The sequence below is a fragment of the Metopolophium dirhodum genome, chromosome 2, assembly GCF_019925205.1.
Source record: "Metopolophium dirhodum isolate CAU chromosome 2, ASM1992520v1, whole genome shotgun sequence".
In the NCBI taxonomy this organism is placed as follows: Eukaryota; Metazoa; Arthropoda; class Insecta; order Hemiptera; family Aphididae; genus Metopolophium; species Metopolophium dirhodum.
In genome coordinates, this window is record NC_083561.1 from 16,906,769 (window position 1) to 16,931,714 (window position 24,946).

A 24,946-nucleotide genomic window follows, 5' to 3' on the forward strand; every position below is an offset into this window, starting at 1 on the left:
CCTATATTATACTGACGAGTTACGACGCATACAAAGATCCTGGTGCGCATCGTACTATAATAATATATGCATAGTATAATAATTAATAATACCTAATAGTAATTTCGTATGTGCTCGTCGGTGTTGTGTGTTTCTCCGAAACGCCATCGGTTCCTGCATAATATATTAACAGCGCACAGAAGAATTTTCAGAGTACATGCTGTTGAAAAAATTGTAATATCCGTTCACCCACCTTTTTTTTGTTTCCATAAAAATATATTTTTAATCAAATACTTCAGAATCGCTTAGTGCCTTAGTGATTACACGTTGAAATAAATCAGGAAATCACTATAGTCCACAGCAATTATTGTACAGTTATTATAGTTTATAATATCATATAAGCTTCTCTGTAATACCAGTCATTTATACCTACCCGTTTCGAGAGCACAACATATAAATATTATGCAGTTGCAGTACCTTCTTGGTAATCGGTCTGGGCACTACTGTTATATTATATATACACAGTCTTATAATATAATATTATATTTGTATCAGAGCACACATTGCGTGTATTATAATATAATATTGTACAATACAATATTAAATTATGTCGACAACACAACCGTCGGCGTTCGATTTTATCAGAGGACAAAGTAAAAATCGTAACACTGTGTACAACGCGCGGTGCGGTCTAAAACGCACGCACGCACTGACATCCCGGATATCCTACATATGCATGAATAATGCACAGGAAACCCAAAATACAAATGTTCTCGTACACGCCGTTATATTTTGGGTATTCCATAAAACGTGAACCGGCATTGTATGCTCTCGCCACCGATCCCTGGGACCCACAGACAGTCACGAAAGGGTTTCAATATTTATTTCCCTTTATTATTTATTAACATTCTCGCCAAGGAATCGATTTTTTTTCACGGACCGTTACTACACACACACCTTTTATTATTCAAAAAAAAAAAGGACTGTGTGTGTGCGGATATTATTTTATACATAATATACGCATATACATATATATGTCTATGAAAGGGTTGAGGGTACAAAAAACCTGTCTTCCTTGAGAAGAAAAAAAAACATGCCACTGTCACACATCCCGTGAAAGGGTTACATAAAATATATACATATTATTATATATACGCGCCGCGAGACTACCGGGGGGAGAAAAAAAACGCACGCATGACACACACGACCCCCAGGAGTATGTTAATATAAACTACCTAAAAGGGATGCTGCGCGATTTGAATAGAATGTGTTTTGAAAATTAAGGGTTGTATACGATAACTAGGTTATTATTGTACTTTTTTTTCACAGTGAATGGAAATCGGATACAACGGTGCCAGGGAAGGACCCATTTTTTATGTGTCGACCCTGATTTTTTTTTTGTATGCAAAAATCCTAAGTGTGAAAAAGATCAACGGGATCCAAACACACACGGCATCGTTAGACCGGAAATATTTTGAAACTACGGGTGAATTTTGTTTTTTTGTTGTAGTTGTCTCTTTGCCCTCTTTTTTTTCCTGGGCCATGTATCTCATTATATTTTTATTATTATTTTTCATCCCTACGGGATGTTGTATTATATTTTCATAGAGTCGCTCGTTAGGTGACAAACCCTTTAGCCAATAAGTATTCATATTTTGTGCATAATAAAAATACCGCGTAACGAGCCATCACAATACGGTTTACGGTTACATAAATGAAGTCAACTGATGATAGTGAACGCGGAAAAGTTTTTGTAAATATATAATATTATTATACGATATTTTTTTCAAACATTCGAGTCGATGCACAAAACAAACCGTGTGCGATATGTTAGTAAATACCAAATAATTTATAGTATAATATTATAATATATTATTATGTGCGATTATTATATACAGCGATTGAGCGACTGAGCGATTAACAAATATTTGCGTATTTATAAGTACAATTGTATCCATTTATCACGAGAATGTTGAAACAACAGATACGTACCAGTTGCTGTTTTATGTCATACTTGCGAAAGTGCACTGATCCGTATGCTTTGAATGCAGTTCATAAACCATAACCATTCAAAATATATAGTACGGACTTAAGCTGTTTTACGAGTACAGTTTTACGTGGAAAATGTAAGACCGCGAAATTCAACTTATGAGAAACGTAATAATATGATAACCGTATACTACGAGTATATATAATGTATTAGAAAGATTGATTACGAATAATATTTTAGCGAACACATAATAACGTTTTTTAATAAGTAACTGGTTCATTTTTAAATGGCTTTGAAACCCGTGTGAAAGAGTTATAAACTATAGAGATTGCTCTAGCTTAGAGACTATTTAGATGTTGTGTAAGTGGAATTCGTGGTGAGTATATTTTAATAAAACAAACGATTCTCGCGTAACATGAATTAGATTTATTATAATAGAACGGACGAGGGCCACCGCATCGCCGGAATACGATAGAGATTAGGTACATTTTATCATTTACTGTAAAACGTCGCTAGCCAATGAGTTCAGTTGAATAAATACGCGAGTTTAGGTGCGTAATATATACGGTGAGCAAGGTGAGATCGAGAGGAGATCAAGAATATAAACGGTGGTCGGAGTGGTGTGCGCAGTGGCGATGAAACGAGAAACCTGTTGACGACATTATAAACTTTTAAATTAGTATTTATGTATATATATATATATACTGACTTGAGCGTCTGCAGGGCGTAAAAATATATTATAGCAAAAAAAAAATGTATACATATATATAATCTTGGGGTGGCGTGCCGTGGAGATGAGAAAACGAGACTGAAAAAAATCGCTCGTCGTCGATTTTGTTTATTTTTTAACTGAGCTCGTTGAAATAATAATAAATTACCTCGTGATTCGTCGTCGTCGTCGACGGTGAATATAGTATATATATTATATATAGGTATATAAATATTATACGCAACATAATGATAATATATAGTAGCGGTAGGTCAGGATGAGGAGGACGACTATACGCGAACTTGAAACGAACGCTCGGTGGAATGAGAAACGGCGAGTTGAACGGGGACGATGGGGTGGGTGACGATGATGGGAAATGTAGGGGTGGAAAGGGTGAGAGGGAAAATAATAATAAAAACGCGGGAAAACTTTTTCTCCCATTCATGAGGCTAAATTGCTAGTTAAAATTCCGTATCGTACGCACGTCGCACACCGCCGCCTCCACTACCGCCGCCGCCTCTCGTCTATACACACAGACGATATAAATAATGTGTATTTATATATTATTATAAAGTGTGGGGACGAGGACGTCGTATTGTCGTGGTTTGTGCGTTGTATGACATATAAAATATAATAATTTATGCGAACGGAACATTGAAAGGATTGTAAGTACAATTTTTGTCCATGTACGTGATTAATAAAACCGTTATAAATAATTATTATTACGCCCGAAAAATTCGTTGAATATTACTATTTTACGTTGTGTAAACAAGGATATAATATTATTATGTTATATACTTATAAGTGCAGCTAGGGCGCGTTACGACGACTTTATAGTCTTGCGAAGTATTTGATGACCAATAACGGCAGTGTCCTGCAATGATCATTATGCATAAGGGTGTTAAGATTTTAAAATAAATCATCTATGTGAAAAGGGGCTTTTCTCCTGTTAAAAAATAGTGTGCAAAGACTTGAATCAGCCATTCTTATTAATAGAGATATGGTCACATACGCAATTTACAGTATAGTAACAACACTGACCATGGTAGACTGTTAATGGTACATGGATTTTTCAAATTTGTATTTTTCTAAGTTTTTTTTAATTAATTATTTTCAATCAATTAATAAATTATTTTTTTTCAAATAATTTTTCACTCGGCCAAAAAACTTTAAAATTGAATACGTATAGAGTTCCTCATAAGTTGTTATTAGTGTATATAATTTTAAAAAAAGTTGAACCTAAATCTCCAATAATTTTTTATGGGCGTTTAGGCTATAGTTAGGAGTTGAATTAGAGTTTTAGATTTTGTCGAAATTGTGAAAATTTGCAAAATACTTTTTAAATTTATAATAATGTTTATTTTCGTAGCTGACATTTGAAAATTTAATTTATGTTTAGTTTTTCTATCTTAAACAAACAAAATAAATGTTTACCGGTGCGTCAATTTAAATTTTTAAGACATTTGATAATCACCCGTAAATTAAAGATTTCTCATTGAACGATTTTCTTATTTTGTTATAATTCCAAAAGAAATATTTGTAAATACTTGAATTACAGATATTGTTCAACTGCCGAGAGAGATCAAGAATAGATCACCGCTGGTTGACAAAGTAAAGAACGATATACGTTAAATAAATAAGTTTAACTGTATTATCGTATACCGATAACTACAACAATTGTCCAATCAGCGGTCCTCAACCTCTCGAAGAGAGGAAATGTAAAAACCCCGTCTCGGCACTCAGGTTATTAAGCTGCGGTTATGTATATTTTGTATATATCTACTACATCGTTGTTCACGTGGATAAAACTATGTAATTGTTCGTTAAAAATAATAAAGCTCGATGAAATATACAACATGACATTGAAATCATTTAAAAAACATAAATCGATATAATATTAATATTTATTTGTGTTTGTAAGATAAGAGTAGATAATAACGGATACTTGTTGTGTATATAACGATACATATCGTCTCACTTTTAATTTATTAGAATTTACGATTTCTTATATTTTATACAATGTACATTTTAAATGCTAAAACGTTGGTTTATTTACAATTTGGAAGTTGTAGTCATTCACATCACTAATAAAACCGATGTTATTCGTGAGTGTATAATTAGTATATAATTATCGAACATTATTTTGGCTATTTGTATTACCATCAAGGAACCTGGGCACACTCTCACCGCCTCACCCCGAGATTTTATTTAGGTAATGCTGATAGATTATATTTTACCATATATATTATATATACATCATAATATAAAACGTATGTTTTTATTTTATTTGTATCTGTATATGCAAATGTAAGCAGCTGATTCGTATTTTTAAAGTCAATTCAACATAATATTTTGTTTACTTAAGTACCTACATTTTCCTGCGAGTTGGCCCGATTACAATTATATTTATTGAAGTATGAAAACGTAAATATTTTGCAGTTCGTCAAGTAATTCTTGAGTGGTGTAATAATATTATTATTTAATATTATGCTTTGGGGGCGGGTATGTGACTTAACAAACTGCACCCGTCCACCAACACTATAATATAGCTATTATGACTCGGTATTATAGACGCGAGCTCCCCTATTTAGTATCATATAAGGTATAACTGGGTTAAAAATTAAAAAAATAAATATATTTCTAATGTATAGGCTCACATTCACACTTCATATTATTATGATAATAGATACGTTATTATACAAAATGTGTTTTCTAATTATTATCGTTTCATACGCGGAGAAAACGGTCGGGTGGAATCTATATTATAATATACATATCATGTTTATTGTTCTGAGAAACGCGATTAAATTATCACTCGAAAACTGTATAATATAAACGTAATTCAGATGTTTTTGTATACACCATGCCGGTGGTTGTAGGTAATATAAAATAATACACAGAGATTCTGTTTTTCTAAACAAATATATAGGTTGTTTTTAATTACTAGAAATTGCTAACCTAATCTAACTTTAAATCATTATGATTGAAAACTTATGTTTGGTCGAAATAAGTTCAGGATTTAGATTCTTAAACTAATCAGTAATCATCAATAACATGTTTGGGATTTATATGTGATGATGTTTCTTGCTGTGTAAAAATCATATCATCATCGCAGCTAACACGCTTTTTTCATGCAGATTTTAATTTAGTTTTCACAAAAATTGGTCTAGCAAAAGATCTTTTGCAACAGAAACTGGAATATTCATAATTTCACGATTTTCACAATTTAATTTTTGAGTCGTAAAATATTTCACCTACGCCTAACACTCACCCAAATCCACTTTTTAAAAACTTAGCTATACTAGCTATCCCTGGAAACTTTCCTCTTAGCCTTGAGCACAAATGTTGCAGAGACCTGCTAGATGACAATCCTTAAAAATCCTTAAAAAACTTCTTACAAAGGCTTCTTCAATCAAGTGTTCAAGTTTTCTTTTAGCTTATATAGCTCATACCCTTATTGAGTATGCTGGTAAAGACAGTGTATTAATAATAAAAAAAAGTTCCTTAAACTGATGTGTTTTACATTAGCTGTGTGCTCGCATACAATGAGTAATATTGCTCTATGATACCAATTATACGCCATATACCGTTATAAACATTAAACATACGTTTAACAATGTATGTAATAATATTCTGATCGTTGATGACTGATGACCTAACCTAACCGTCAAGGCATCCCATAGAGTAATTAGGTTATTACTGTACGAAAAATACAATAAGAACTTTTGATTAAAATATTAAAATAAAATTCGAATTTCTATATTAATTTTATTCGAAAAACTAACACCTGTGTTTTTGGGATATCGGTTATCGGTATAAACATATAAAGGGGATACGATTTGGGCACCATGGGGAAATCAAATAATAGTTTGATAAAAAATTCTCTCTGAATCCAATTCTAATACAATTATAGTAATTTTTGATTACGGATCAAAATATCATGCAATCGATATACGGTTATCGTTTATAACGGCGATTCGTTTACGGTGTATAAGTATTAGGTATATTGTCGGGTTGTCGCAGTCACGGAAATGCTGACTCTTGGACGTTGACATTTCCGACGTGCGTACAACCAAGTATAACAATATAATATTGTTTTAGAAACGCGTCCGACGGCGTCGCAGCACCTTGCAGAGTACCGATGGGAGAAGGGTGGAGGTTCAATTGTTTTTGTGACTCGTGAGCCGCCGCGCCAGGAAGAAAACAAATCAGAGTATAATAATATTATTGTTCGACGCTATTTTAAACACGCGTGCAGACCGTCAGCATGCAGGAACGTTGCGTAGGAATTTATTTCAAACGGACGAAATAATATAATATCTGTCAAAGCGACTTTTAAAAAATTAAAGTCACGAGGCGCGACAAAGGGGGTCAAATGGGAATAATAAAAAAATAAAATAAAAAAACGGAACGCAAATAGAATCGGATGACGCGCATCAGTATATAGTCGTATAAAATTATAATATAGTTTTCAATCCTCTATAGGCCCGCGGGACGTCGTAAAGCCCAGACACGTCAGCGGTTGGCGTATGTTATCGAAAAATCCTTCATCACCGTTTTTCAATAATAAAAATAATATTATAATGATTATTACTATTATTATTATTGTTTGTACGGACGGGGCTCGCGACGGGCGCGCGTTAATCAAAAAAGTCCCGCAGTGCGCGGGTTTTACGAGATGACGTATTCGTCGTCATCATGCTTTAAAATATATTATATTATTGTAGTACACATTATATTATATTATATTAGAATAATAATAAACGGGCGCCCCACAATGGCTGGCGATCAAAATTTCGAAAAATTCGTTTAGAAATATCGAACACACGCCGAACCGAATGTCGAAGCTCTACGCCTAGACAACAATATTATCCCCTCAGACTCAGAACACGGTGTATATTAGGCGAATACGATTTATTACAAGCGGTTGTTCTATAAATTTAATATTCATAAATATTTTTATTAAATTTTTTGTTTTTACTACCTACATAATTATTGGCATTAATACTAACTAAATACAATTACTAACTGTGCTACATAATCAAATGAAATATTTTTTTTAAATAATAGTCTGTAATATTGTTGATTTATTCGAAGTTTTATAATGTATTGTATCCGGATATCGAGCTTATATATTATTGTTATGCTTTTATATATACGGTACGTGTGTTATGTGTGTCACAGCCACAATTTATGCTCGAATTGGGAAAATAATAGAAACTAAAGGACCGCGATCGGATATCAAAAAAGTGAGTATCCGTGGAAACAATTTAAATAGCTCGTTTTGACGTAGACTTTGCATATATGAAATAATGTTATAAATGATGTATGATATTATATGTATAGCTCCGAGCTCTAATTCGTCCGAATCGCTTAACAAAACTGTATATTCCTCGCAAAGCCCTAGGGCCACAAGAGACAGATCCCCTCTTTAACACAGAAATTAAATTATAATAAAAATATTGATTATTAAATAGTGATTCTAAGAACTAATAAAAATTATAACTTATACGAATTGCAAGGAAACAACGAAGTTCGCATACAAATTACAATAATTTCATCAATAGATTATGGATCAGTGAAGCCTAAAAACAATGGCAGTCTTAGAAATAATTCTTAGAATATTTAGTTTTGCTACAATTACTGCGTATAAGCTACGATAATTTATTTTTATAACTAAAACCACTCTTTTGAAAATCCAATGACGTAAATAATTAGATAATTTTATGCTAGATAATAAATCAAATTATTTTCAATATACCTAGTATATAATTTAAATAAAAAACCTTTCAATATTTTTTTTTAATGCAATGATATAGGTTTGTGGCCCCCCAACAGGACATACCTTGGGGACCCGGTGGCCTCGACTTTAATACGCCACTGATTCCTCTTGATACCCCAACTCCTTTCGTACCACAAAATGTTTATGCGTATTTGCATAATAATTATATAATGTGGCAGCATCACGCGGGTAAAACCAAACAATATTATAATACATGTCTGTGTAAAATCTGTAAGAATAATAATGAAATAGATTAAGATGTGAATATAATATAATACAGTATGTCATATGATTTGAATACGTAATATAACAGCACGTCATCGTATTGTGAAATGTTTGCTGCCGATCAGCTTGAAGACGGTATAATAAGGTATGAGACGCATTCGTTTCAAGGAGTAATTTAAGAATTTTTGCATTACAGACGGTTTTTTCTCTATCCTTTTTTCGGCACCTTCTTGAAATTTCACTGATGTACACTTGAGAAGTGTACGAGGAAACGGCCGTAAAAGAATAAAAATAAAAAAAAAAACCTTTCAGATCACGTCGTCTGCTGTTAGTCATTGGGTTTCAGCAAAGGCGGCGGTCGTTTCCAGAGGACGCGTGTGTAATATATCATACACACCATATACGCGTATACTTACTCTACACTCGCCTGTCGTCTCACCCCCCTCGTGGAGGCGGACGAGTGTATATCGCGATTCGTGACTCATACGCACTTCCATTAAAAAAACGTGTGTCGTATATACGATTTCTTTTTATGCGTTTCGATCGAAATGTGTCCGAGACATTGGCGGCAGCGGTGGTGGTGGCGGGCAGACCTGCTTATCCACCCCACACGAACGGAATAATAATAATAAAAAAAACGAACGAACGACCATAAAAACTCCGCGCTCCATAAACCGCCCCCGTCGTAGAAACCACCCCGGGTCTATGTGTGTGTGTGTGTGTGTGTGTGTGTGTGAGTGCGTGTGTGTGTGTGTGTGTGTGCGCGCGTATTCGGGAGCTTTAAGGCCGGGGAGACGGGTCATTGGTCGGGAAAAGAAAAAGTCCAAGGAAAAAGGGTCCTTTTGAAAGAGGGACCATATATAGGGACTCGCTGCTCCCTCTCTAATACTCTCCCTCTCTCCCTCTCTCTCTTTCTCACTCTCACTCTCTTGTAAAATATATATACATATACGCGTGCATAGTAATAGTGCAGCCATTATAAACGGCATCGGCCCTTATCGCAACGACAGCGGCGAAGAGCGTTTTCCTTTCCGCCCATCGCGCGCGCAATATAATATATATACGTATATAAAACGCACACATAAAACTCCGGGAAAAACACTATCGACGTTTTCCTTGAAATCCCTTTACGGGTATTAAAACGACCCGGCAGAATTCTCTCGGCACATTGTGTCGCCCCGCAACCTGCGCGCCGCCACCACTATACATATACACCCCCGGCCATGCAATGCTCAGCCGCCGCCACCGAGCGTTTCCCGCGAACGCTGAACCTCCACCTCCACCGGACGGGTTCTCGGGGGAGAGTTTTCCTTATTTATAATGTGTTTCTATCTCGCGTGGATACGGTCCATATACGGCGGCGGCGATACGGTGGAGTACATGTATATATGGGGTATACTCCACGGGAGAGAAACGTACACGCGCGAGTGTAATATATACGCGTATAAGTTGTGTGTAATATATGCGTGCGTATGTATATGTATATTTATATGTATTATATATAACTCGAGAGCGTTTTATTTTTCGAAATGTTATTCACTGCTCCGAGTGTCAATAAAAATTGATGCATCGGGCGCGCATTAGACGATAATATTATAATATAATATAAGTGTATGTGTACCGAACGCGCGGGGGAAAATGACAAATACGTTTTTCGTTCTTCGTCGTATATATACCTACCTACATAATGTATTAATATTATCACATATAATAAAACAGCGACGACATGTTGAAGACGGTCATTTTTTGTGGGTTTGACGGGGTGGATGCTGTTACGGCATGTGTCGACTTCCCGTTCGTCACGCACTACTATGATAATATTATATTATATTATAATATATTATACAATATAGGTAGATTACGTCACAGCTGCAGCCTTATATTATCGTCATGTTGTGTATTTGTTATCGTTATACACTTATACACGTAGCATGATACCTATTTATTTAATAAATTATAGTATTATGTACCTACATGATGTGGCATATTATATGTATCGACATGAAATGTTGTGTTCGAAGATTACATTATAATAATTAGGGCTGTGAATTTATTGCGTTAAAAAAACGTTAAAATCTTGAATATTGCATTATAAATAAACTATAAATCCCAAAAAACGCACGAAAAAGCCATATAAATGCATTGTAACCTCAAAAATACAATATAAAATGTAGTACTAATAGATAAAAAAGTTATTTGTTTTTGATTCATAATTTAAAAAATATTTTTTATTGAAGATATTATTTAATTAAGTACGGCGTGCGTTCAGATCGTGTAAAATATTGATTAGTCAAAAATGAAAAAATATGTGTAAAAAGTTTCAATTGACAGAAATTATTAAAAAAATTGAAAAAATGAAAAATTAATGAAACAACAACAAATAAATCAAGAAGCAAGATGTAAAGTAAAAGTTTCTAAAATTGAATTCATTTGTATCTTATACAAACTTTGTACTGATGAAGCTATATTTTATAATTTTACATCAAGCTAAAAATAATGGATTTTTCTACCAATTTACTGCCCTAATTATAATATTATTAATAATACGAGGTATAGCCGGTATAGATATTATGATCAATTTTAGGACGAGACCGTGATATTATATTATGCGCCACGTGTAGGTACATAAAATGAGGAACTTAGGTATTATTATTATACTTTGGATCAAAGAACGAAACACTCGTGTGATTTATTTCGTTTCGAACAGTTTAATATAATCTTTATTTAACTCGACATTATAATATCCCCGGTACCCATGAATTTAGGGACGTCAAAATAATATCTATATCTATATATATGATGTATTATATATTAAAATGTATAATGTACGTGGAGTGCGAACCCATAATATAATAATTATTGTTAATCTGCGTGGTTCGCATAGGTACCTACGTTTTATGTCCTGCGTGCGAAACCGATCAGGTGTGATTGTGATGCGATTAACGAATAGCATTATATATTATTATATTATTATGTGTGGCGTCTGTTCGTCTGTGGATAAAAGGCGACAAAATGTGGAACACAAACGTAAACCATACATTACGACGACGTCTGGCTGCCCCTATTAGTATTATTATAAAATATATTGTACGATATCCGATGTACGCGTCAGAGTCGACATGACGTCTTTGCGTTGTATTATGAAATACCTACCTACAAAATAATCAACCGACAAATAAAATAATATAATACATCCTAATATAATAGCAACTTCAGTCTTGAAAGTTATAAAACATCGATTTGTTTAGTTAAATACCTCAACCTTGGTTACACATAATAATATGATCAACATACATATTATGATGCTTATCGTAATGACGTATTATTTTATTTATTTTGTACCTGAGATATAGTACGAGTAAAATATCAATTAAATTTATATACCTGTACAATTTTTTTCAGCACAGCCATCAGCAGGACAAGGCTACTATTAGCACACATTGCAATAACAATTCCCTGAGCGTTTGGTTTCCCTCTCGATGGCGTCAAGGAATGGCCTCTAAGTTCATGTGACGTCAATCTTCATATCTTCTTTATACGCGGGTACGTGACATCACAGTTTGACGTGAATTCACCACATACGATCGCTGACCTGTTATCGGCGCGAAATCGACCGATAATACTGCAAACGATAGTTATCATTAGTTTTACGACCAAAGACTGTGGAGAAAGTGGAAGCACAGAATATATGAAATATATTCTGTGGTGGAAGTGTACATATTATGCTGGATGGATATCATTTTTAAAATATTAAATTGGAATACATTTTGATTGTAACTAAAAAGAAAATTTTGAATTTCACTTTGTTTTTGGACGATTATTGCATTTTTAAAAACCACACCTCGTCTGACACACCACGCGCACTGCCCTATAATAGATACTTTGAGGCGTTAATCGTCATACAATTTGACTGAAATATGACGTATAAGCCATTATACTTGTACTGTCATCCATCATCGACGCGGAACGTACATATAATAATTATTAAAATTAATACATATTATCTATTATCTTAATTGGCAGTGTTACAATCCCTTCACATCATTATATTGCTCGGGGTAATACGTTGTCGTTATTATAATATATTCGCCGTTAAGACCCGATAATTTTTGTAATCCGCAACGGTTCTGATTACGATTATTTACATAGGGTGGTCTCGAGCGATCTTCTCTCAACGAGCCGAAAAGGATTTCCAAGTAACGCGATACAACGTTCTCAGCTCGGGAGAACGGCAACAACGGCGAACACATAATATTATATTATTAATGTATTAATAACGCTCGGCCGTTTTTGCAGTGCAAGCTTCGCGTTTACGAAATTATTCGTCCGACGAGAATAAGACGGTTACATTAAAATATCGTTATTATTATTATATGTGCGAGTTTTCTGTCGAGACTCGAGACTTATTATTATTATACAGGGTTATTCAAAATGAATCATTCGAATTATCTGCACACGATTTCCTAGGTTATGTCATATGAGACTAAGTACTTCTTTTACATGAGAAATTATGACGTTAAAGATTTTGTGATACTGTGCACCATCATCGTCAACGGAATAAAAAAAATAGGCAAGTAATATAACGTCATATTCTATTGGTATATGTACTAGGTACCTATAATCAAAGCTGGGCATTAACAAGTTAATAAGTTAAAGTTAAATCAAAAAGTTAATTTAATTTAAATTTTATAACTTAACTAGTTACTTTTGGTGCATCATTAACTTAACTGTTTTAACTTACTAAATTTCTTTTTTAACTATCGTGAAATTAACGAATTAATTTTTCATTTTAAGAAGTAAGTTAAGTTAATTAATTGTATTTTTAAATTTATTATGTTTCACTATTTTAGTCGATTTTGTTTTCATGTCAAAAAATATTCACCGTGAATTGTTTAAAGTTAAAAATGTATATCATTCGAATCTAACTTATATGAAAATACTGTATATGTATAGTATAAACACTATAGTCTATAATTTAGTTTTGGGTTGAGTACGCTAGCCTTGTATACACAAATTAACATTTTTTTTACTCAATAAAAAGTTAACAAAAAGTGTGTATTGACTTTTAACTTTTTGTTATTGATGCATATTAACTTAACTTAACTGAGTTGAAAAACATCATTAACTTGCCTAGCCTTGCCTATAGTTATTAATACATTTTAAGTTTTATTCTTTTATTTTGAGTATGACTTATCATAATATTATTATTTATTATTCTTAACCTAAAAACTAAAAAATATTTAAGCATTTGAAATTGGATAAATCAATTTTTTTTGTAACCCTGCATTATTATTATAGTAGGTAGGACCTAAATAGTATTAATATAATATTATTATATACATCGTAAACCGAGTGACGCCTGTTGTTTGCCCGTATTTTAATAACGTTGTAGCCGCGCATATACCTACAACAACTGTTTGTTTTTGGACTTGAAAAGCAATACACTTCGCGCGTCACAATAATAATATTGCGTATCCGGCTGCGACGAAAACGACTAGGACTTAGAAGCCTCTCGTGGATAATTAATCGAATCCATTAGCGCGATATAATAATATATATAATATTATACGACGGTGTTATATATGCGCAGTACACACATATTATGCTATCCAATATGGCAATATATATGTATATAAACTTGCAAATGCGTAAACGGGTGCGCCCGTGTGTTCCAGTTGACGTTTCTGCTGGGTCGGGTCGTGATATATAACACACACGCACGCGCTCTCGCGATTTACATATTAGAGTATATATTATAGTATATACATATATTGAACCCAAACCGGCAGAAGAGCGGCAAAGGGCCCGCGCCATCGGGGGTCGGCGGTAAAGGCTGTCCTTTGTTTTACTCGAGCGCGCGTTATCCTTCGAGTCTACCCGCCGCCACTGCAGCTCGCCCGTGCACAATACATTCGCAACCCTTAATTAGCTGACGGCTGGACTGGCTTTCCTTTCTCCCGTGGGTATCCCTTTTGTACGGGCTCTGTATATACATATATAAATATATATATACGCGCGCGTGTGTGTGTGAGTGTAGGTAGGTATACGCTATATTATATATACATGTATATATTATCGCCAGTGCGTATATGATATATGTATATACGTATACATAGTGGTGCGCCGCCGGTGGCCGGGCTCGACCAATGGCAGTCGACCTCTATTGTTTTGCCGGGCGACCCGACACGATACGACTATAATATTATAATACGCGCTGCGAAACCAACACTGCAGACCTCATTTGCACCCCCCCCCCTTCCAGAAAAGTACGCGTATTATTATTATTACTACGACTATCGCCGCCGTCGTACAATGTGGGATTATACATATTATGTATATATATATATATATATATGTATACACCCGGTGTATATAATCTATACATTGTTTCTACATGATGAAATGGACGAATTCATAGGTAGTTCCATTTTTATATTGTCTTATTTTATTAATTTCTTTTTTTGTCTTCCACACCGATTAATTTCATATATTATAATATATTATTATTATATGCGTATTATAGGTAGGCACGACGTACGGTGGTGCCCTACAGCAGACGTCGGTTTGTATGTATAATAAATAATAATATATGCACACGGGCGGCTGCAAATAATATCGTCGTTACAATATAACACACGCTCGTTTCCAATGATGAATTATTTTTAAAAAGAATATACTTTAATGTATATTATATATGATAAACGATTTGCTGACTCAACTCATTGACGAAAACCCGTCCAGAGAAAACACCTAATCGCGTATAAATGTATAACAATATATAGTTACAGGGATGTGAATGTGTAGAAAATTAATTTATGTTTTGCTCGTTGTGAGAACATAAAGTTTTCTTTGTGTAAAAAGTTAAAACTATTATTATTTCTTTTTTTGTTATTAGTTATTTCTATTTTAAGCCGACGTACTACGTTATAATATAAGAACCTGGGACATCATATAAGTATGAAAATAAAAACATTGTCAACGATTACAATTGTAGGTTTATATTAATAAATAATATAAAATATTATAAATTTAGATAATTTAACTAATGAAGGAATATTATAGGAGCTGATAATGAAGATAATTATATAAGCGTGGAAATATTAAACATGAATAGACTAGGGATCCTTAGTCCTAAGTAGGTACCTTTAGCGATAAACACTGCATTTAGAACGAAGGAAAGAAGGAAAATTTGTGGACTGGTAATTGAATTTAAGTTTGAAGTGAATATTTTGATGACATGGTAGACAGTGGCGTACGCAGGATTTTTCAATGGAGGGGGGGCTTGAAAATTAATTACAATTTTATTTTTATTTTGTCCAGTATAATAATTGCAGATGCTTAGGTGGGGTGTTTGAAAATGTTTGTACAACTTCAACTTCTCAACTTTTTTAGTAGAAAAAAATGCTCTGATCATAAACTTCAATGGAGGTTTTTGAAAGAAAATTGGATCTAGCTAATATTTTTAGGAGGTCAAAATTGAAAATTCTCAATATTTTTTTAAATAATCAAGAAAAACAAAAATAAATGGAAATTTTTTTAAAATTGTTCGGTAGCCCTGACTTGGTTTATCTTCACTTGGATTGTATTTGATTCATTTTAGTAGGGACCTATTATGTACCAGGTATCTATATGACATGACATTGTATATCATAAGGTACACAATTGATTCATTGTATAAGATCTAAGGTGTATACACTATACAATGATATTATATTCTGACCAGGATAATGTTCAGATTCGATCTGCATTATATTGTATATTTACACATAATAATATACACGTGTAGTATTTATCAACTCAACACAGATGCTATACTATTGTAAATAAACATTTCAAATGTAAATATGTACCATTGTACCGATATATAATTTATAAATCTTATCCACAGTCATTTTATATACCATGTAAAACAATATATACAATTTAAACCAATGTAAAAATTGTAGGCTAATGACCTCAGCAGTCGAAGCCTTTATTCCTAATAAAAAATAAAAAATATTATGCACACATAGTATAATTGTTTTATACCTATTTATTGACTGCAGATTTTACTCTGAATATATATATATAATCGCCAATAGGTATTGAAAATTAATCAAATATGTTTTAGCGCTTTTCGCTCAGTGATATTAATAATATAATACCTATAATATTATTATAGTTTTAATGTACACCATAATAAATCTCGTCAAGCACCACACAGCGCATTTATATTAGATAATATATAAACACCTATGTATCATATTATAATATAATGAAACGACCACAGCGTTTTCCCATTGGCCTGTTTTACTATTAAATGATAAAACGGTGGACCCCTATTTTATACATAATTTATTATATTATGCACTTGATAAACATCCACCGTGTGTTAGGTATATCGTCGTCACTTCGACATTATCGATCGCGCATTTCGAGGACTTTAGACACACATTATACCACACCAGTGCCACTCAATTTGGTATTCGTATGAGAATTCATGTGGTAATAATAATATAATATTATATTCGTCGTTATATATGGTATACGATACAGTGTAATTATATCGTGTTACCCGCTCAAGTCCATCGTCGAGTTTCAAGTGCTGCGATGTGCAATCATAATAATAATAATATATTAATATAGCTATGACTGCGTATAGTAAGCAACCCAAAATACCTTTTCGACGTAAATTGAGTCTTGAAACGGATTTCAAAGTAACCATAAATTCATCAAAACACACACTGCAGAGAACGAAATGAAGTTGAAATTTCAGATCAAATCTAGAAATTCGTATAACTGATACTTATACAATAAAAATATATAACGAAATGCGCACGAAGTGGTTTAAACTGAAATTGATAAATTTACCGTCATCGCAATCGTAATCTCTACAACAATGATCACTTTTCGACTTTCGTCATAAGATATATTATGTGTGGATCTATTTATTGTACACAATATGTATAAAGTTTACATACTAGATAGTAGATATATTTCAGTGGTCACTCGTATCATATAATATGCTATTAAGTATAATTATTAAACTCGTGAACAGCAAAAAGTTGAAATACATAATATATGCATTATAAAAAAATAGCAAAATTTATAAGATGACCTATGAGAACTACGACTTAGTTATGTGACAAGAATTATGAAATCATACTATATTTGTACCCTTTTTAAAAAATATAATGTTTTATTTTCAATATAAAAAAATAAAATTCTTAAAAACCTATTATTTTCTAGGTACATAGCAGTTATAAGAAGCAGTTATAAATGATTATCATAAATATTTCTAAGGCTATAATGTGAGCATGTATATTTTATTTAGGGGCATTCAGACAATTTTGGCATGTATATTTTATCAGACGCATTCCCTCCGACCAAAGTCTGCGGCGTACGCCCATCATATGTGGTTCTGAGTGACTATTTATGCGAAAATATTATAATATAATATAGAACTTATAATTTATGAGAACTCGCTGCAGAAACGTTGTTTTTGCCATAATATATTATTATAAATCCTCTCAATATATTATTATATATATACCGTTATTTTTTTCCGCCCTTTCATGCCTGCGCAGCTATTACGCCACGACATCATAATAATATTATACGCGGAGAAAAAGAGTGAGAGAGAGTGTGTGAAGGAGTGGGAGTGGGTGTGAGAGAGAGTGACGGTGATGGAGCAAATGAGCGAGTGAGTGCGACAGAGAGCTACAACCCCGTTGCTCGTAATTAATAGCAGATTCCTCACATATTGTAGTGTACGGTAATTGTTTTTAGCCGCTATACACGTGTTATCATCGCTATATATATATATATATGTGTGTAGAGAGTTTTAACAGCCTCGTCTGTGCAGCACGGTTACCCGGTGGCGGTCGTTTTTACCATATATGTATGATATAATGCGATTTTAAACGCACTAAAATTCCATCACGTACGATATTTTAATTAATTCACGTCACACGGCGTGGCGTAAGTTAGTATGGCTTTTATGGTATACTGTCCCCTAATTGATGGCCACATATCTTTGCAGTTTTGAAATTTTGATAAGATCTCATTGTACTACAGTTTACGACGATTTTCCGTACATTATACTCCGCGCATAATATTAAATAATAAGTAATAATAATAATGTAAATATCGTATTTAAATGAATATGGTGCAAGCTCGTTCTACCTTCTCAGCAGCAGCTACAGCGTGATGGCTATTTTCGTTGCGAATTCAAAAACTTCGTACCGGACGACTCACAATAAATAATTATATTATTGTATTTGTCGCAAAACGAAATCAGTCACACGCTTCAATAGCGGCGTATATAATATTTTATACGGGAGGATTGAATAAAACGCGCTTAATAATCGAACAACACTAAAATAATAAAATATAGTCTCGCGGTTGTTGTGGCCTTTATTATAACATACATATATATACGAATGTATAGGTATATTTATCGTGGTGCCTGCAGGTTGAAAAGCGAAAGGAAAAGTTATCTCGAGGAAAATATTATGTATATATTCCAGAGTGGCGGGTGAAGAACTTTTGTGAATAGATTTCGGACGCTAAATTATACGCGTTGGCGCGGAGTGCAACAGTTAGGCTGCAAAGATGAAGAAGACTGAAGAAGAATAAGAATAAGACGAATAAGAGAGGAAAAGTAAAAAAATAATATAAAAATAAATAAATAAATAATAATAACAACGCGCGATGAGCGAAATAATGCCATCATCAAACGGCGACGGCGGTGGCGATGGCTGTGGAGGCAGTAGCGCGAGCGGCAAGTGGGAACAACAACTACGTGTTGAACGCGGAAAAAGTATAATAATAATAATAATGATGATGATGTAGCGCCGACGAGGCTGTCACAATAATAATAATCACGAGCTATGCCGGAGAAGACGATCATTGTCGGCGGACGAACAACCCGTTCGTTTGAGAAACGCATCGACGTCGAGTGTACGATCATATTATGTTATATTATATAATATTATACCGTTATGTATACACTCGTGCATGCATATTATATAGTATATAATAATGCCACATATTATTACTATGATATCATGATGTATCATTAGAATTTAGATTGTAATGTTTACACTTTAAATCTTGTAATTTATAATACATTTGATCTGCAGGGGTGCCCCCTGTCCAGAGTGTATAAGAGAAGACGAGTTCGAAAGTCCGGTATGGTATAGTACAACCACGACTCGTATAAGTCGATGCGACGATACCTACGTTTATAATTATATAACAAGGGTAGTAGGTATAACAATTATTGTAAATCGTGTTAAGTTCTACAAATTTGAAATCATATACTTTATTTTTATAGCCGCACATGAGCTCATCGATATATTCAAAATGTCGAAATATCCGTTATACAGCCACCAAGGAATAAAAAATTGCCAAGTTATTTTTGCTGGTGGTTAACTGCAGTAGGTATTGAATAACTATAAAATTATAATTTTTTTTTGCTCTCTCTATGTCCCTAATATTGCAGTTTTCAAGTGGGTGACAAATATGGTATGCACATCTAATTTTGAATTTGTATCATTCCACGTGAGCAATTATAATTATTGGAATAATTTAGGAGATAGCTACTGTAGTTCTCGTGAATAGATCGGTCACGAATATTATTTACGTTTTACTCGAGGAAAACACTTCTTAAAAAAATTAAAAAGTCATTATTGCTATGTGGCAATTGGAACATTAATTGACCATTGGGCGTCGTTAAAGTCGTGCTGTAAATGCGTCTTTGCCGCGTGCTGCAGCGGTGCACTTGCAGTATACTCGTATGGAACCAGCTTATAAGCGTTGCAATTTGCAATCAATTAAGTATCAATAATGACGTATATATATAGACCATCACATTGACTCAGATATTTACAATATTTTAAACACGAAACGACCTCGGGCAAGTGCAGTGCGTACGAGATCATATGTACCTATATAGGTATTATAATATAATATATATATGGGATATGTTGTCGGCGGCGGTGGCGGTGGCACCGATGGCGAAAGTGGTGGAAAATAAAATGGCGGGCTGCCATCCCCCGCGGTCAAAATACGCGCATAGTGTTCGGCCGTCGCCATGGTCACCACCCTCGCTCGCGCCCCGGCACCGGCAACAGCAGCAGCCGACGAATGTCCGGGACCCGCCCGCGCGTTTGGCGGTGGTAGCGGATTGTCTTGCGGGGGTGAAAATGCTGTACACATATATCCGAAAAACGCCATACGCGCGAGTTATGCATCACGCGTAATATTATTACAGAGCGATTCTTTTGTCGCGTAATCCAGAAAAATGTCTTTGAAAAGATACGTTTCAAACTGCAATTTGTGTATAGACACATTTGTAAAAGAATAATTTGAACGTGTTTTGTATTTCCAACTAGATATTATCTGGTTTACAATACAAAAAAAAATCCCCTATGCCTTATAAACATAATAATATGTATAATACCTTATATTACGTTTAATAACCTATATATATAATATTATATGTGATTTTTTTTTAAAAATAATATAGTTGTATTAAAATCGAGTCTTTTACTGCAGTATAATTACGCTATAATATGTACATGGTCCAAAATAACATACAGTAGAAATCGTTTATATAATGACAATCAAGGGACCAAGGAAAATAGGTCATAATAACCGAAAGTTATAACTACCGATACAATTTTACATATAAAACTTACCTATACATTTAATGGGCCCTTTTCTTTAAGGTCATAAAACCCGATATGTAATTCCTGCAGTTCACGGTCGTTATAAACGATTTCTACTGTATTTAAAATTAAAACTTTTGTATAATATTATATTTATTTACATAGAACAATACTCTCTGCCGAAATCGATACAAAATTAATAATGTGTAATTTTACTCCATTTTTTTTTTGTTATCCAACGTTTCAATTTCAACGTGACTTGGCAAAACATAATTTTTATTTGAAATGTTCGAGTCCGATTCAATTATAGTATCAATAATTATTGTATGTCAGTTTTTTAATGTCTATATAACACACACACATATATATATATATATATATTGATAGAATATAATGCTTAATAATATTTGCATAATACTACCCATATTGATCGAACATCGCGCTAATATTTGCATCTGTATATATGAAATCAACCGTCGAATCGTTGCCAGCTGTGTTCGCGTCAGTTACGACTTTTGCAGTGCGAACAGACCGATAACAGACTCACGATTCTGAACCCCGATATGTATTATAAGTATGTATATTTTGTATTATAAATCAACAGCTAAAACCGAACTGTGCGCGAAGCGATTTGTATATATATATACAGGCCACTAGTCGAAAATGTTATCTAATATAGTATATCATACATAGGTATAACAGACTTAAACACGGCGCATAGATAAGTCCATACAATACTCTGAGCAATTCTGGGTATACTTTATTCAAGTCGAATAATATTATTATTATTATTATTGTCTGTTCGTCTCGTTCATTATAATATTATAGGCCTATACAAACAGATCCTGCACGACCGTGCCCGTAGATTTCAACATTCAGCTTAATAACTCCATTATAATATTATGTAAACTGCAATAGGATTTTTAACACGAATATAAATACTACAAGTCTAAAATTATATCCAATCAATATTTCGTGTTCCGTAAACAATGTCAACCTTATGCACAATCGAAAAATAATATCCTTTTTTTTGTGAGCCTCCTCTTTAAAACTCAAAGTTAAAAAAATTGGCTCCGATGAGATGCACATCTCCATCATCAGATATATTATAGGTTTACCTATGTACCATATTTCTGAACCACGAGTTCAATTATTATTGGTTGCAGATATTTTACACACACGCACAAACATTGCCTTTTATTAATTATAATATAGCTGATATTGGCGCATTTTCGTCACGCAGCTATGCAGTAATATTATACGCGCGTATCACATCCCGCGAGCATGATATGTACGTAGTTTCAAATTTGTTTCCCGAGAGGGTTTCGTATATTATAATATTATTATATGATCTCTGTGACAATATACTCGCAAATGTATCGTCGCCAGCGCGGAGGGTCCTGCTCCTGCAGCAGGGCTCGCACGCGTGTGTTCCTACTACTACGTCATTAATTCAATTCATATATAATATATTATTATGTGTATGCGCTCGCGCTAATAGCGATATTATAAAATTGCATGCCACTACGTGTCGCACGCGGTCCTGGAGCAATAAATTTCACGTCACCCCGCTTCAGCAGTAGTTTATAGGTACGTACATTTATATATATATATATACTGTGGGTACACAAAATATTATAATAAAAATATTATATTGTATACATATACCTATTAATGGTCAATGGTCCGGTGCCTATAATACACACACAAGGCGTGACCCTTGACCCTTGGCCCTTGGCCGGGTGCGGTCAACCCTTTTTTTTAGAAACCTTTTTGCGCGTGTGCACAACACAACGCCCCATCGTATAATATTTTATATATTATAAACACTCGGCCTACGACGACGGGGTCATCGCGGCGGCGGCGGCAGTGTCGGTGGTCAGTCATTAATAACAATCATTTCCTTACCGTCGACCCGACGACAACAACGAATTATTCACGAGACATTAAGTCGGTCAACGAAAATATTTATTGTCATTTTATGGCGCACGAGCGCCGGACATCCGGCATCTACATTATAATACTTGTCCATTGTCCACCGCGGTGCACCGGTTAATTGGCGAATTGGAATCAACAACAACAATAATAATAATACGTCTATTTGAATAAATACCTACAGATTATAATACGGTATAGGGGGTGGTATGAGTGAACACTGCAGGTCTGCAGCAGTACCTACATTACAAACCTAGGTAGTAAGTACACTGAAATAAAATATTAGATAGAGTTCTCGTATCTATACGTTAGATATAGAAGCTGTACTATCATATTGTGATGAAATTTAATTACATTGGTATTTATTTTATTGTCGCGGTAACCGTATTAATGTGTATTGTGTGCATATATTTGTATACGTCAAAAATATAATAACGATCAGTAAAGAAATTAGAAATTATGCAAGGGGGTTCTCACTTCTCAGATACGTTGTCTATCGTGCCCAAAAGTTGAGCTCGGACCAACCCTGGAAATTTCTCGGTAGATCATGGTTAGTGAATGATATACCATGCAATTACAACTGCCAATCAGAATAAGATAAAAAGCCACGTGGCACAATGACAGATGACGTAGCTGTGAACTCCGCTTCACTGTGTTAGCTATGTCAAGTATGAAATTTAATTACAGCGGTATTTACTTTATTGCCGTGGTAACCGTGTTAATGTGTGCAGACCTAGGTATATCGGTAAAAAACATTAAAACTACTATCCTTAATATTATTATTACCTGTGTCTGTATTACGATCACGATGAATGATGATGTCATAAATTTATTTCTAACTCTAAAGTCCGTCATGTGGTTATCATAATTTTCCCTTATAAAAGTGATAACACTATTTATTGATTGAATTTAAGCTACCATAACTTACTAAAACTTACTTAAGTTTTTCCAGCTATTCGGAAGTTTTAAATTTTAAATTAAATATGAATTCTATATTTCTATATAGCCTACACCAGGGGACAGGAACCAATTATAACGATCGTCAAACTTTAATAATTATTGCAACGTGTCCGTGAATAGAAGAATTTCGTTTTATGTAATTTACAGCGAGAAATCCATGCAAAATATTATAATTTAATGAAATAATTGATATTATTATGGTATTCATAATATAAGTTTTTATAAATGTAAGATAAAAGTTTATCAAACTATTTAAACATATTTTTTTGTACATATTATCAATTTACAGCAATCTTATTAAATATCTAATAGGTAGATTGTATATTTAATCACAGCTTTCCAGAAACATTATTTAATACATTTATATATAGGTAATATAGGTAGTAAAATTACTATGTTCTATAATGATGATATTATCATATTATAGAACAGTATATTATGTTTGCTGACCTGGCTGATACTATATCGGCTAACTACGAGATTTATTTCATATTACAACAAGTTTTTAGTAGTTAAATAAACAGCTTTATGGAAATGAAAAATATTATTGTTTAAGTGGTCTTTTACAAAAACAAGTTATTGTACCGTTCAGTATTAAATATTAATAATATTATCATTTAAAAACGTGTTGTTCTAAATTATAATGGTTTTTATATGCAGAATTGTTTATTTTTTTTTAATTTTAAAAGACCTTCGGAAACATGGACGATTTG

General features: G+C 33.6%; 1 long non-coding RNA gene across 1 annotated transcript in view; it reads right to left on the bottom strand.

Moving 5' to 3' along the window:
• LOC132939120 (uncharacterized) overlaps positions 1-24,946 on the bottom strand; it is a 55,887-nt gene that overhangs the window by 20,085 nt on the left and 10,856 nt on the right. The window contains exon 2 of the long non-coding RNA XR_009663956.1: positions 12,070-12,307. This is a non-coding gene — a long non-coding RNA (uncharacterized LOC132939120). The remainder of the gene's footprint in view (positions 1-12,069; positions 12,308-24,946) is intronic.